This window comes from Numida meleagris, chromosome 17, assembly GCF_002078875.1.
Source record: "Numida meleagris isolate 19003 breed g44 Domestic line chromosome 17, NumMel1.0, whole genome shotgun sequence".
Classification (NCBI taxonomy): domain Eukaryota; kingdom Metazoa; phylum Chordata; class Aves; order Galliformes; family Numididae; genus Numida; species Numida meleagris.
In genome coordinates, this window is record NC_034425.1 from 6,345,837 (window position 1) to 6,360,072 (window position 14,236).

Here is a 14,236-nt window from a genome sequence, read left to right on the forward strand (position 1 = left end):
ACTCCATTTCTCTCTGGTATACGTCTGGAGCGCTGAGGATAAGAACAAAGCTTTCTGTCTTTAAAACACTTCTCCTTCAGCCACGGTTTGGTCCTTTACATCCACTGCAGTTCTAGGGAGAAATATGGAGTTTTTTTTGCAGTAAGGGAACTCCGTGCCCAGTGCTAGCGACTTGTGCAGCATCCGTCAGGGCTGTCTGCTGAGCTTGTTCCCATCGCATCTCAGTATCCTTCAGGCATGAAGGACAATTCACAACCCAGGGGCACTAGTGCACACTCTCTTTCTTCCAGCTTAGGACATTTTTCAAATGCATTCTGCATTAAAAATACAAAATTAAAAAAAAAATTACAGAGCAAGTAAAGTGCAGAATAACGAACAGATACTGCAGCATAAAGGGACAGAAAGGGCAGGAGAGGCTGAACCTGGAATACTGTGATGTTTTGGTGGCCGCAACAAGAGCCAGTAGCTGGAAGTCACTGGTTGTAAGGTTATAACAAGAAGACAGAGCAATGTGTTCAACAGAAGAGTGCTATAATCCTTGGAAAGAAATTCCTGCCAGAGTCAGGGGGTCTTTTATCCCTTTGTGCAAGGCTGGGTGCCCTGCTGGAAGATACAGCAAGCTGAAACTCACACTTGTGTGTGCTGTGAACCAGGGAAGGAGGTTGGGCAGAGGCAAAGTCAACTTCATGCCTCATCTTAAACACCCATGAATCTGTGAAAAACAGATTTCCTCCTTCTGAATGCACAAGATTTCAGCCATGACAGAATTTCATAGGCCGCATAACCATGAAAACTGCAGGGTAGGTGTGATGCTATCACAATGTTTGCTCCTAGTGAATGGGTTAAAGAGCTCACTCAGGAGAACAGCCCCGTTAACATCCCTGCAGTGCAGAAGGTGCTGCTTTGTATTTCATTCAGCAGCTGTTAGAAAGCCATTATTTTTTCCCTGTGCAAATTGATGGGGAAGGATGTGGGCTATAAGCCCGCTGGGTGCTAGGGTGAGTGCTGGCAATCAGCACCTTTGCCCCACCACCTTCAGTGCTCTGGGCACCTGGGGATGACATGTCCTTGTCACATCAGCAGCAGTCCAGGATGGAGGAAGCTGCTGCCTTTTGTCCACATCCCAATTTTAGTTGATTCAATAACAGGAACCAATCCGTGAGCTGCGCTGCGATTCCAGCAGTGAGCTACGGGATAGGATGGGCAGCTTAGGAAGAGCAAAAGGATGCAGAGGTGTCTGTTCCATGTTCCGTTTGCAAATCGCAGGGCAGGGCAGGAAGGGTGAGCTGGAGGAGTGTTAATGCTCCATTAGCTTATCTGATGGGTGGAATCAGGCCTGCTGGGGTCTATGGTTGTTTTTTGCATGTGTGTGGCTGTTTTTTCATGTTTCCTGTGGACAAACATTCCTCTTGCCCTTCCTCTCATGGGGAGCAGTTAATTGCCATCCCTCCTTCCTCTCCGCCCAAGCAGGGCTCTGCCGATGCGGTGTGTGGGCACCTGTCCCAGCGCTTCCCTCCAGTACACACCATCCCTGTTTTGCATCCCAACTTTTGGGGAGAAATCCCTCTGTTTTCCCATCTACGCCGATTACCTCAGCAGGCCTGACCTATTTTTACTGCCTGTGGTTCTCGTCCTTCTGGGAGCAATGACACTGGTATACAGTAAAGAAAGGGCCCTATCTGAGCCAAGTACTATTTATTTAGAAGAAAGATTTTTATTTAGAAGAAAGACTTTTAAGAGAAAACAGATTTTAAGGGCAATAAATCACTCTGTATCTCTCTACCTAGAGCTTATTTATCCCCCTGATGTTAGATCGACATTTTTGAGTTTTCTAGAGCTGGTCCTCTTTTGGGCAGCCCTTGATGCTGAGTGCCCCCGGGACCCAAGGAGGATGGGTCCTGTGGCTCCCTACACCCAGTTGTGGCTCAGCAGCTGTTACAGTGTGGCTGGGACCTTGAAATTGGGCCATACTCTTGTAATTGAGCCCTCAGCATTTGCTGGGAGATGGTTTATTGTGTTGTCCTGCCCGTTCCCTTCCCATTCAGACAGGAAAGTCTTATACAATAACTTCACCTCGTGGAAGAGGTCATGCGCAGAGTTCACAAAACACTGTCTCTGTAGTCCTTTGTTTACAGCTTAGTATCCCTATGCCCATCCCATAAGCCACAAAACAGGGAAAGAAGTTTAAAAATAATCTCCATTTTGGCGCATTCCCCATAATTTGGCAGTGTTTGGGTTGAGGCTTTTGGTTTACATTTATCCGAGTGTCAGAAAAATCAGGACAAAGCTCAGCTGGAGTTTCACAGTTTTGCTGAGCTCCACAGCGAACCCCCATGCAGAATTGCCGCAGGTTTTAAAGGTCTCCATCCAGCCCATAAATCAGTTGAGGTTGTCTTGAATCTCAGCCCAGGTATGCCATGACACCCCAGCAGCCCCGGGACTGATCCAGACAGCTGCACAAAGGCTTGCACAGAGCTCGCCTCTGCTCGGCTTCTGCTCTGCTGCTGCCTTTCTGCACGTCCCATCCCTTGGCCTCAAACAATCCGTTGTCGCTGTGCTTGCCTCCTTGCACAATATGCCATCATGCAGCCCTTGTGCGTTAGCAGCATCCTCAGGTCGGTGATGTCCCAGTTGCAGAGCTGTTATCACTCACTGCAAACTATTCTTCCTTTCCTCTCCGCATATTTATTTGAGCGTCAGATGTGGAAAACCGGACAGGATGATCACTCAGCATGCACCTTGTCTCTGCTGCCTGCTGGAAAGTCACGGCAAAGATGAAAAATGAGCAAAGGAAGAATCTAGAAAGCACTGAGCAGCTCAAAAGGCAATGGGGCAAATCGAGTCCAACTCCGCTGTGGTTTTGCTGGTCTTGACAGAGTTGCACTGAGAGACGCATACTCAGATGTTCCACTGATTTGTCAGCAGGCAATTGGTAAAAATCTTTTAGCACTTTTACTTAACCAAGTGATCATGTTTTCTTCCCGCAGAACTCCTGTGGGTAGGATGAGGCATTCCCCAAAGAGCACTGATGATCTCATCTATGCTGACCCTACGCAGAAACCTTTAGCCCAAGCATGAGCACTGATCACTTACACAGCACAATTACCAGCTGATGCTCAGTTTCATCTTGCATCAGTTTACCCACAAGGGTTTCCATGGAAATAAACGTACAGCATCATACCTGTTATATCATGCCCCGATCTGCTGATTTTCCATGGGTTGTACCACATGCCAGCCCCATAAATCCTTGAAAAACATCTGTTCCAAGGGGTAGTAATTATCCAGCGTGTGTGGAGCAAATCCAAAGCATAGTCAGGCCTCGTAGAGCTGTAATTATGCAGCAGACTGCATGACTAACAGACTATAGCCAGCCACAAGGTGTAACGTGACCCCCACGGCCACCACATCTGAACACCTTTGCAAGGATTTCGGGGGTTGAGTGTTAAGTCAGCTGCTGTAAACCTAGATTTGGGGTTTAGACCAGATTTACTGTGAGCATGCCTCTCAGTGTGCATTGTCAATGTGATACCATTGTGCCTGTGTTGATAGGACAAGGATCAACATTTGGGGGTCATGCAATGTCTGAATGCCTGTGCCTGAGTTGTGCAATGGAACACACTGTGCTCCATGGCCCGGGCCTCTTCCTCCAGCCTTAAAGAACTTTTCAGCCCAACAGTCTGAAATGCAACAGTAGCTGACAAACACCAGCATCACTCACGGGATCCACCTCGAGAAGTGATGCTAGGTCTGCAAGCATCCTGCATGAGCATTTGTGTACCATGACCTTGGCAAAGCTGCCAGATCCCTTTGATGGTTTTCTTTGTTGTAAATTCAGACACAACCACAATTTTTTCCAGGTTTGGAAAAAAATAAGTGTGAGAGAGAGAAAGAGTAACATAAATGAAAAATCCTGGGTTATTGATGGCCCAGCAGTGGTATAAAAGGCTGCAACCACACAGTCACACACAACGCATTACTTTAATTTTCACCTTGTCTCATTCAAAGGGCCTCTGGTTTCAGCCACCAACCATCAGAAATGCTATTGAATTACCTGTGGAGCAAAACTCAATTGTGTTGATAGCAGGTTATTTTCAGTAGCAGAAGCTCTTTTCTGTGAAATTAAGTCCTTTGAGAACTGCTTTGGAGAGCAAGCCTGCTCATGTTCAGAAGAAGCCTCGTGATGTATTCCTTTGTCCACTCCTATCAGTCTGATCTGCACGTCCTGCCATTATGCCAATTAATTATGTCTTCCAGCATTTACCCACATTGATGCTGTGGGGACTTGAAAGTTATTCAATGTGTGCTTGGGACAATCTCATTTCATATCCTTCTGAAATCTCAGTAGGGACAATGAGATCCCTGGAGCACAGAGAGCTCCGTGAAGTCCTTGAAAGAATACAGATAATCTATTTGCTTTGCCCAGGAGTTAGTTTTTATTCCAAGCACGATTTCACATGGGACTCTGGAATTTCTTGTAACTTTGATACAATCATTTCTGAGAGTTACTGAGACATTTTACTCGTGTTTACAGCTCAGACACGTGGCAAAAAAAGGGATGGAAAGTAGTTGTATCGAGATAATTTTTTCCTACCTACCGCTAATTCATCAAAGGATAATTTTGCCAGTTAAACCTCTACTTGTAAGATGTGTCTATAGCCCAAATTCAGGCAGTGAGTGCTGATATGACAGCACTGATGGGAGATGGGGAAGCAACACCAGCAAGATGGTTAAATTGCATATAATGACTGCCTTTCTACTGTGATCACCTCCGGCACAATATCTATGTTTCCACCCTCTTCTTTCCCCAAAGCCCATTTCTCCCCTCTAATTTTTAAGGGCAGCTATTGTAGCTTCCAAGAATTTAATGGCAAGTAAAGTTGTTTTCTCCTTCAGAGATTGATAAAGTGAAACTTATATCTTGCAGCTGCCTTAGTCGCTCTCTTGAAAGCATGCTCACCTCGCTCCTCCAGGCAGCAGCAGCAGCAGGGGCTGCCCTCCCCATGCCCGCTGCCTTGGGCTGAGCTCACTGGGAATGGGAACGTCTGGGCTGCTGCTGGAAAGGGGATTGATGCCCTAGCTGCAAAGAAAAGAAACTGACTCACAATAGAGGTTGCTGGAGAGAGGGCTTTTGAAAACATTTTCTGCTTCTAATTTTGGTAAGGAAATAGGAAATCACTGTCTTAAAAAATTAAATGTCATGAAATTTCAAACTCCGTTTGTTTCTGATAAATATCTTGCAACTTGTGACCGAGGTTGCTGGAAATCTTCCCTAATAGCGGTGCCATGTTGGCAGCAATCTTTGATCTCTGCTGTAGCCTTTTCTTCATGTGGGCTGTACTGGCCTATAGTCAGATAAAACGTCAATCGTCTGGTTTGTTAGGTTTTTAAAAATAAATTTAAGTCAGTCCATTTTCACTTGATAGCAGCTATACCCAACCTATCTGGAGAAGTAGTAAAAAACTTGAAATGGGCCATTGTTAAAACACCATTTGCCAACTCGTAGAAGGAGTCTGAAATCTTGATCCATGCATCATTCAACTTTGGTTGGACTCTGGTTCTACCCAAGAAGCTCAGCCAGGCAGCATGTCTTCTGCTGCTGTGAACTCACAAGGCAGGCCAGCAGGGTTTGTACACATTGATATCTTCACTAGGTCATAAATTCTGATGTAAAACATGTACAGTATGTTGAGTCTCAATGGCCACACAGGTATTTTGGCATCAGGTTGTCTTTAGACTTTGCCTTAGAAGCTTTATTTGACTCTTAGCCCATTTTATATGAACCTCCTGCCATGTAATGTAGCCTGCACATGTAATTAATCATTGGAGTTAGGAGCCCATTGAACAGACAAGCACCAAAGTTAGATTTTCAGATGAAGAGCCTATCAATGCAGTTAGTCATCTCATGGTATTTTCTAATGGACTTCTAGATCTAAATCCCGTTCATTTCAGTGAACTCCCTGGCTTCAAACAAGCAATTACTTTCAGAAATTCCACCTCCTTTACCCACTCTGTTGCCCCAAACCCTTGTAAGCAATTTCTTTCTTACAATTTGCAGTCTCATCAAATGAATTCACTGGTGATTGCCCCAAAAGTCTTGAGCTAGTCTTCATGCTATTGTGTTCAACTTCAGAGAACAACACAAGATGCTTTATTCCTAGAAGTGTGTAAGTCTTAAAGACAGGGCAAGGAAAGGTGAATGTGCCACATTCATTCGGACTGGAATTTATTTAGGTTTTAATCATCTTTGGAAAAAGTGTCACCATGTGTTGCCTTTACATAGCCCTAGTTGTATCAGAAGCAGCAGAAGCAGAGGCAAAGGCGCTGTACATAGTGGGATGGGATGCCAAGTCTAACAGCAGCCTGGGCTTTGACTTACATTTGTGATGGAGCACAGCTCATCTGTCACCACTACTACAGCCTGCCTCAGGCAAGGGGAATTAATTACAAAGCTTGAGAAGAAAATTCAATAACAGAATTGAAATATTCCCATCAGTTTACCTTGAATTATATCACCCAGATAATGTCTGTTCATTGTAAAATATGATGCATGGTGAGATAATATTGCTAATTAGGAGGACACTACACCCAGCTCCTGTGAAGCTCCATAAAGTCACGCACAAACAAGCTCCAAGCAAGAAGGCAAAGTATCAATAAGGATGACTTTAACAGATTCACATGTGATAAGCACATTCCAGTGAGTCAGTGCAGGATGAGTTGGTGCTAGAATTCACATTCATGGAGAGATATAATGTAGTATAGAGTGATCCAGTAAAGGCCTTTTTTTTTTTTCCATGGATCATATTTAAATTTCTATCCAGTATTTGCAGACCTTTACTGTTATCCCAGGATGCTGTGCTCATGACATAGTGCTTCAGAAGAAGTGGGAAAAGGGTGGGAAGTAAACATCCCAAAAATTACTTCCAGTTGGTTCTGAGATGGGCCCTGAGTGACCCAAACCCCTGTCCTCTGAAACAAGTCCAGATCACATTAGCTCTTCAGGCTGGCTTCTGATTCAGCATGGAATTTGTTTTTCCCATCATGGGAGAGAGAAAACTTGCAGTCCAAAGAGGGGGATGTCAGCTCATACGCAACTTCGGTCATCAGCAAGAAATGATGCCACAAACACGCACAGCAGAGAAGCGGGCTCAGCAACACGATCACTTGCTGCAGTGCCTTGTGGACAGAGCTGCCTATTAAGGATTAATAACAAATTGAAAGCTCACTGGAAATATCTCCCTTGTTTGTTTTGGCTTCCAGAGCGTTTCTGAGAGTAATTACGAGCAGTTGAGAAAAGGAGAGGATGAAAAATGAGGTTAGTGCACGGGGTGGTGGCCCAGGAGATGGAGGTTGATTCCTGACCCCTGCCATGGTCCGTGTCACACGAGGCAAGGAGCCCACTCCCACCCGCAGCTCAGCTCTGCTCCCAGCCCTGCAGCCGCACGCGGAGCTCAGCAGCAATGACGTCTCTTCTTGAAGGGTCACTGGTGCTTATATATAAGCCTTTCCCAACTGCAACACGCTGCTTCAGATGGGGGAAAATCCCAGGTTCCCATGTGCAGATGCACATGCTTTTAAGCCAGTGGATATGAATGGATTTGTGCTCCAGGGGAATTAATGTGTTTATTAAGATACGCGTTTGCTGGGCAGTGACAAATCTTTCCTTCCAAACACAGTGATTAAGGTTTAATTTTATTCCGGATTACAGCCAGCTCCGTTTGCAAACCAGCCCTCATCCAAGTTTGCGCACATATTGCCTGGAAATGAACGTTACTCCCCAACTGCTTAAGCAGCTTTGGATAAGAAATGATGGTTTCAGGCAGATTAGGAGCATAAGAAAGATCTCCGGGCTCAGAGGAAGTTAAGGGAGAGCGTCATCACGAGTTCAGGAAGAAATGCCACCACCTGCAAGAGTTCGAATCCTCCAACTCGCTTGGGAGGGCCCAAGAAAGTAGTTGGAAGACTGATGGATTAGTGAAGGGGGTGAAATCAGAGGTGGCGAGCATGAAGCCAGCCTATATGTCCACCTATATACATATATACCTATATAGATGTGTATATATATACGTACATGCACATATATATGTATGAGAAGGACAATGGATAATCTTTAGCCTACCTCTAGAAACAAAGCACAGAGGTTTTGGTGCTTGAGATCTTATTATATTGCAGCACCCAGGAACATCATGAGAGTTGAAGTTATTGGTGCTGCCCTAAACACAGAGAGCATGTTTAAGGCACATTAAATAACAAACTATTTGTTCTTGAGCACACGTGTTACGGTTGTACTGGAAGGCTCCATTGGGAGAGGACAGCAGCCTACTCAAATGACTGGGCACGTCCTGATCTGAGAGCCAAAATTCTGGATGGACCTAAAAGTTAGCATTTTAACTAGGAATAATAACATTGCAATCTTCCCTAATTAAGTAGATTCTGTTTGTTTATTGTTTTCAAGTATCTGCAGCTCTGCTCATCAATTTTTCACAATATTCCGTGGCTATTTTCTCATGTTCGGTCTCTGCCAGTCTGATGTTTTGTCCTCTGGAGATTTCTTTCATAAATTTTTACTATTTCCTTGGAGAGCTTTTTTATTATTATTATTTTTTCTTTCTCAACTGTCTGTTGTCACCGCGGTGTGGTGCAGTGAGAGGAGAAAGCCAGGCAGTGGAAACTCCTTTAACTGAATGACATGGAAAAACCCCTCTGGCTCCCCGTCGGCCAAAGAAGGTCAAACACAGTCTGAGCTATAACTCTGTCAATGGATCCCAAATCCACTATTTAACATTGATCTCCGTACCATATTGACACCAGTGACATCAGTCCTGATATCAGCATGACGAAATGCAACCAGGATGTATAAAAGGGACTTCGTGCTGCCAGATTTGGTCACAGCAAGCACTGGAGCAAAATAGTGCTTTGTTAGAGGAGCTGTGAGGGTTGGGTGGGTATTGCTTGCTTGCTCCACATCCACCTGGCTGCTCAGGAAGGTTTTGAGGAGCAAAATCCTGGTGTAACCCAACACTAAGCATGGGAAGATTCAAAGGCTCCCAGCAGCTGTGTTTGTACCCCCATGCTGAAAGCCAGATGTGAACACAGCTGTCCCCAGCAGCTCCATGAGATCATGCAAAGACAATGGAACATCTTGCAAAAGGGAGAGTGCAAAGTGACCGAGGTGATGCGTAGGGAAATGGTTATGAACTGACAAAAAGTCACATGGTAACTATTTTTTTTTAATAAAATGAAGGGGAAAGGAAGAGAGCAATTCAGATTTTCCCTTGAAAATTTTACAGAGTTACTTTTCATGTACCTTAATTATCTTCAGCTTCATTTTATATATATGAGAATCCATGCCTACAGAATGAGTCAATAACGGCCAACAAAATGAGAACAGTATGAGACAGGTCTTTGGATTGCATAAATAAAGCTGTGCTTAGGTGACATCACTGGGGCAACAGTGATTTATACCAGCTGAGGATCTGGCCCATAAACCAGGAACAACTCCTTCTGTGCTGTGATTTATGCTCTCCTGTTATTGACTGCTTAGGAATAAGCCCTCTGTTGTAAACAATCTGGGAAGCGAAGAGGCAATTGTATCTTAATGAGACAGTGGTTCAAAGCACTGTCCCGTTACACTGACCCTTCGATAGATCAGAAAGTCTCCTTGATTTAATTACAGATCCCCAGACTAGACAGCTCCAAAACTCATTTATGGCCTGATGTATATCTATATTTGCTTTTGTGGGTTTTTTTTGTTGTTGTTTTTTTGTTTTGGGTGCAATTCATAGTTATTTACAATTCAGCCAAAGGACTCTTCACACAGCGGATGAGAGTTAGTTAGAGGGGATCATTGTTTGTATGCAATTACATTTTCCTTAAGAAAAAATAAGTCCAGTTTGAGACTGTACAGGTCTTTACTCCTTTCCCAAGCACAAATAATAAGTGGTTCTGCCTTTTAAGTCAAAAGGAGAAAAAAGTTCAAGAATAGAATTATGGGACTTTAAAGGAGAGTCAACACACTGTGCATGCGTGGAAGGTTCCCATGTGGAAATTCCCCATCCAGTCCTGCATGCCATTTTTAGCGGATATTTCAGGATTGTTCCATTAGGATTATTTCATCTTCAAGGAGATCTATTTTTTGTTCTTTTTTTTTTTGCAAGTCTGTGGTATAAAGTAGTGGAAATAATAGAGCATGCCACGTTGCATGGCAGTCCATGTCCAGAGAGGGCTGATGCCCACTGAACCAGCATGGAAGTTGTCCGCATGCTATCAAAAGCCCTGATAAATATGCAATAACACCTACTTCCCCATCAAGCCTTTGAAAATTCTCCTCCTTTGGCTTTCCTCTCATCTCTGTGGATTCAAACACTTTCATGTTCTAGTTGCCAAAAGTCCCTGCATGATTTAAAAGCCGAAATCCCACTGCATCTTCATGATTTACAGTTGGCTTCCAGAGGCTCTGACTGAAAGGCGCAATTCCCACTCACCTGAGTGCACAGCTCCCTTCTGCACCCCATATTCCCTGACCCACCATCTGCTTGATCCCTTCTCACTAAATCTTTCTCTTCTGGTTCCGTCCTTCTGGCACTTCTCGCATCCTTCCTTTCGTTGACCAACCTTTAGCATCACAGCTTGCCCTTGGCACACCTGCACACCAGCACACAACCAGTGCATTTGTATACTGCCATTAATTAGCTCATGTCAATCATTATCTCAAACATTAAAAATGCAGAATTTTGGACAGAAAGTGTGTTGTATATCAGCATTTTTATACCCTCTGAGTATATTTTTTCTCTATTTTCAACTCCCTTAAGCAGAAATTTACACTCCCTCAGGACTGAAGTCTCTTGAGCAAAGTTATAGAATATATTAAGGGGGGAACTTTACCCCATGCTGTAAACCACATATTAATATTTAATAAACCCTGCCTTCTTTCAACATAAATAAAGTATTATGGCTCTCTGAGCTGAAATACTCTTAAATGAAGCAATGATTTATATTTTTCCAAAAGGAACAGTCTTCAAGTGAAGTACTTCTGAAATTATTTTAGAAATGTTTTTGTGAATGAAATGTGTGTCCAAGAATATCTGTATAGATTGTAAGATCTGAAAATACCAATAATTATACTGCTGTTGTTCAGTTTAAGGGACCCTATTTTCCTCTGGGTATCAGGAATTTTTTTGCCCTTAAACTGAGGGCATTTTAATGTATTCTAGTTGAACATTTAAATCTACAGTCATGAACTTGTCTGGAAAATACAGTGTTGTATTTTTAGGACTGGAAAAGGACATGGGGAACTTGTTTCCTCCTATTAAAATAATCATCAGTGTCTCTCCTAATAGAAGAGGGGAAAAAAAGAAACAGAATAATGTGACAATTGTAATGATCCCGCTCTGTCATAAAACAAGTATGTTAATAGTGAGACGCAGCCGTCGGGCCGCAGAGCTGCGCTGACATCTGGATGGCATTACAAGAGCTAGAGATGTGCTGGGGCCATGGGGCCGGGGCAGGTGGGTGCCCAGCCCCAACCATTGCCATACAGCACCATGGAGGCGGTCCCAGTGCTGTACACCAACCGTCTCCCTTGCACGATGCTGATCCTCAGCCCCCAGCGATGCTCCCTGCAGTAACTCCCACACTGAAGAACCCCTGTGACACCACCAGGCACCGGGGGGGTGCTTGCACACACCAAATTAACTTGTGCTGAAACAAATCAAGCTGGTGAATCCCAGCAAAACCTCCTTTTTTTAGTTATTCTGATGCAAATGCTTACGTTATATACAAACAGTATACAAAGAGTAGCAGGATGAGAAGGACCCTTTTAGGAAGAATTTCTTCTCAGAAAGAGAGGCTAGGCATTGGCACAGACTGCCCAGGGGAGTGGTAGAGTCACCATATCTGGAGGTGTTTAAGGAAAGGGTAGATGTAGTACTTAGGGACATGGTTTAGTGGGCAGTACTGGTGGTAGGTGGACAGCTGGACTAGATGATCTTGGAGGTCTTACCCAACCTTTGTGATTCTATGATTCTGTGATTCCATCTGTACTGAGACTCCATCAGAAGGAGGCTTTGCTCCATGATGCAAGTTCCTTTCGCTTGTTGCAGCAGGAGAATCACAGAGTAGCCTGAGTTGGAAGGGACCCGTGAGGATCATTGGGTCCAAAGAACCAAGTACTATTGTCGTGCTGGTCCCATTCATTCCATCTGTGCTGCATGGGAAAATGTAAAGGCAGCAGGCTAATGACAGGGCTCCATAAGGCACAATTTCCAGTGCAAAATGCTGTGCTTCTGGAAAAGAAAGAATTCACCCAAAATAAATAAACGAGGGGAAACTATACTTTTAATGGACAAAACAGATAACCCTCCGTAAGGATCATGTCAATTTTATAGAGTGTGGTTAGTAAGCTGAGCAAATAGAGTACACCTGAGTCGTTTCAAACTAGCAAGCAGAGGTAAAGATGAAGATTTGCGTAGGAAAATCATTTGTCTATAAAAGAATGGAGTCAGACTCATTGGTCGTTATGGGACCCTTCCAATTCAGGATGTTCTACGATTCTATGAATTGCCAGCAGAAAAAAAATGGAAGGGCTGTTGGTGGGGATCCCAAAAGGATTGACGTGAGGGTTGCCAGTCCTGCTCACATCACTGCAGCCTTCAGCACAAAGCAAAACTGCAGCATGGCTTGGAAGAATTGAATGAGTGGCTGTTGGCGTGCTTATGCAGAAATCTGTGACGTAGGGCTGCTAATTATCTTAATAAAGGGACCTAGATCCTTACAAGGTGGTGACATTCAATGCGACACGAGGCAGCTGCACTGCCTTACCCAGCAGAGGGTCTGGCACCTAGTAAGCCATTAGCAACACAGCTCCCGGAGGGTAAAATACAAAAGGAAAACAGCTCGATGTGAAAAGAAAAATGACACCAATAGCAACATAATGAAGCCCTCCCATGTATCAACTGGCTGAGATGGCTGCAAGCAAATCCTGGGTATTATCTGGCAAAATATGATTAAAATTATGCCTGTAAGCTCCTTAGGGGACAGATATGAAAGCTATATATACTTCAGGGTTTTCCTGTCTCTCTGCATTCAGATTTGCAGTTTTCTTTCACAAGTCATTGGAATGGGCAGCTCTGGTGCCACAGTGGCACAGCTGGACAAGCCAACCCAGGTTGCTTTCTTACCTTACAAACAGGGTGAGAGGAACAAGAATTGTGCTGAAGCACATTATTGACCAAGTGTCCAGGCTTTTGACTAATTGTAAATCAACACCATACCGTGGAGTTTCAGAAAGTAAGATTGGTTTCGGTGTTATTTCAGCAATCTAGAGTTTCTTTAAATATTAACCAAGCCGTGCTCTGTAAAACCAGAGGTGGTAAAGGGAGACAGCACTTCTCGCAAGACATCCCTTCCCCTGAATTTTGTGCTCAGTGTTCTTTAGTGCTTTCCTTACCCCAGTTTTTAGTGTTCCCAAGCGATGGGGACTCCTATCCAGGCAGCAGCTGAGCAGTCCTGTTTATTTATAAGAATCAACCCAGAACCACACAAAAGGTTATGGCTGCAGGCCAAGTGTCTTTGACATCATAGCCTGTCATTAACGGCATAAATCCTCCATGATTTCATTTCCCAGTCAGCTAACCAGCATCTATCACAGATTATTTTAAAGGAAAAAAATGTCTAAACATTTACCTTCAAACCCCAAACAGATCATATCATTCTCTTTTGCCTTTCCGATATTAAATATATTCTCTTGGATATGGCATTTTTATTACAGGTTGTGACCAGTCATGGAGCTTGTCTCAGAAAGAAACATGTACGGAGAGAAGTTTTCTTATTGCTCCCTAAGGGGAAAACACAAAAATGGCATTTCACTTAACAAAACCTTTGCTAAACACTGGACTTTGCTCTTTTTGTGTATTTTTGTTCCTCTGCTCGTGCACCAGATCTTGATCTGCTTATTCATTTTAAGGGAGAGAAAAATTAGAAAGGCTGCTCTCAGTGCTCCAGCTTCTTAAAGCTGGGAACAGCTCATGTGGACAGGCCAGAACAGTTTTACTTTAGATTGTGCCCATCCCTTCTTTTGCATAAAATCATTGTGGTTATGTGCAAAACGTTGGCAAATGGCTCAAGGCATGACAGGACCTAATGCACACGCAACGCCTTAGTATTTTAAGTTAAAACACCTTGGAATTTCTTGTCTCAGTGACTTTGGGATACTTCATAATGGAAAATATATTGCTTAATA

The 14,236-nt window shown here is 43.8% G+C and overlaps 1 protein-coding gene across 5 annotated transcripts in view; it reads right to left on the reverse strand.

Moving 5' to 3' along the window:
* The window catches only part of KCNJ2 (potassium voltage-gated channel subfamily J member 2), a 78,045-nt gene that overhangs the window by 15,183 nt on the left and 48,626 nt on the right, over nt 1-14,236 (reverse strand). For 2 of the 5 annotated variants that reach the window (XR_002443754.1, XR_002443753.1), the window contains exons 3-4: nt 13,681-13,832; nt 11,999-12,281 (exon numbers count right to left, since the gene is read on the reverse strand). The gene's annotated coding sequence lies outside the window, so the exon portion shown is untranslated. Of the gene's footprint in view, nt 1-9,206; nt 12,282-13,680; nt 13,833-14,236 lie in introns of those variants that run through there. The other 3 variants (XR_002443755.1, XR_002443752.1, XR_002443756.1) reach the window with 3 other exon arrangements.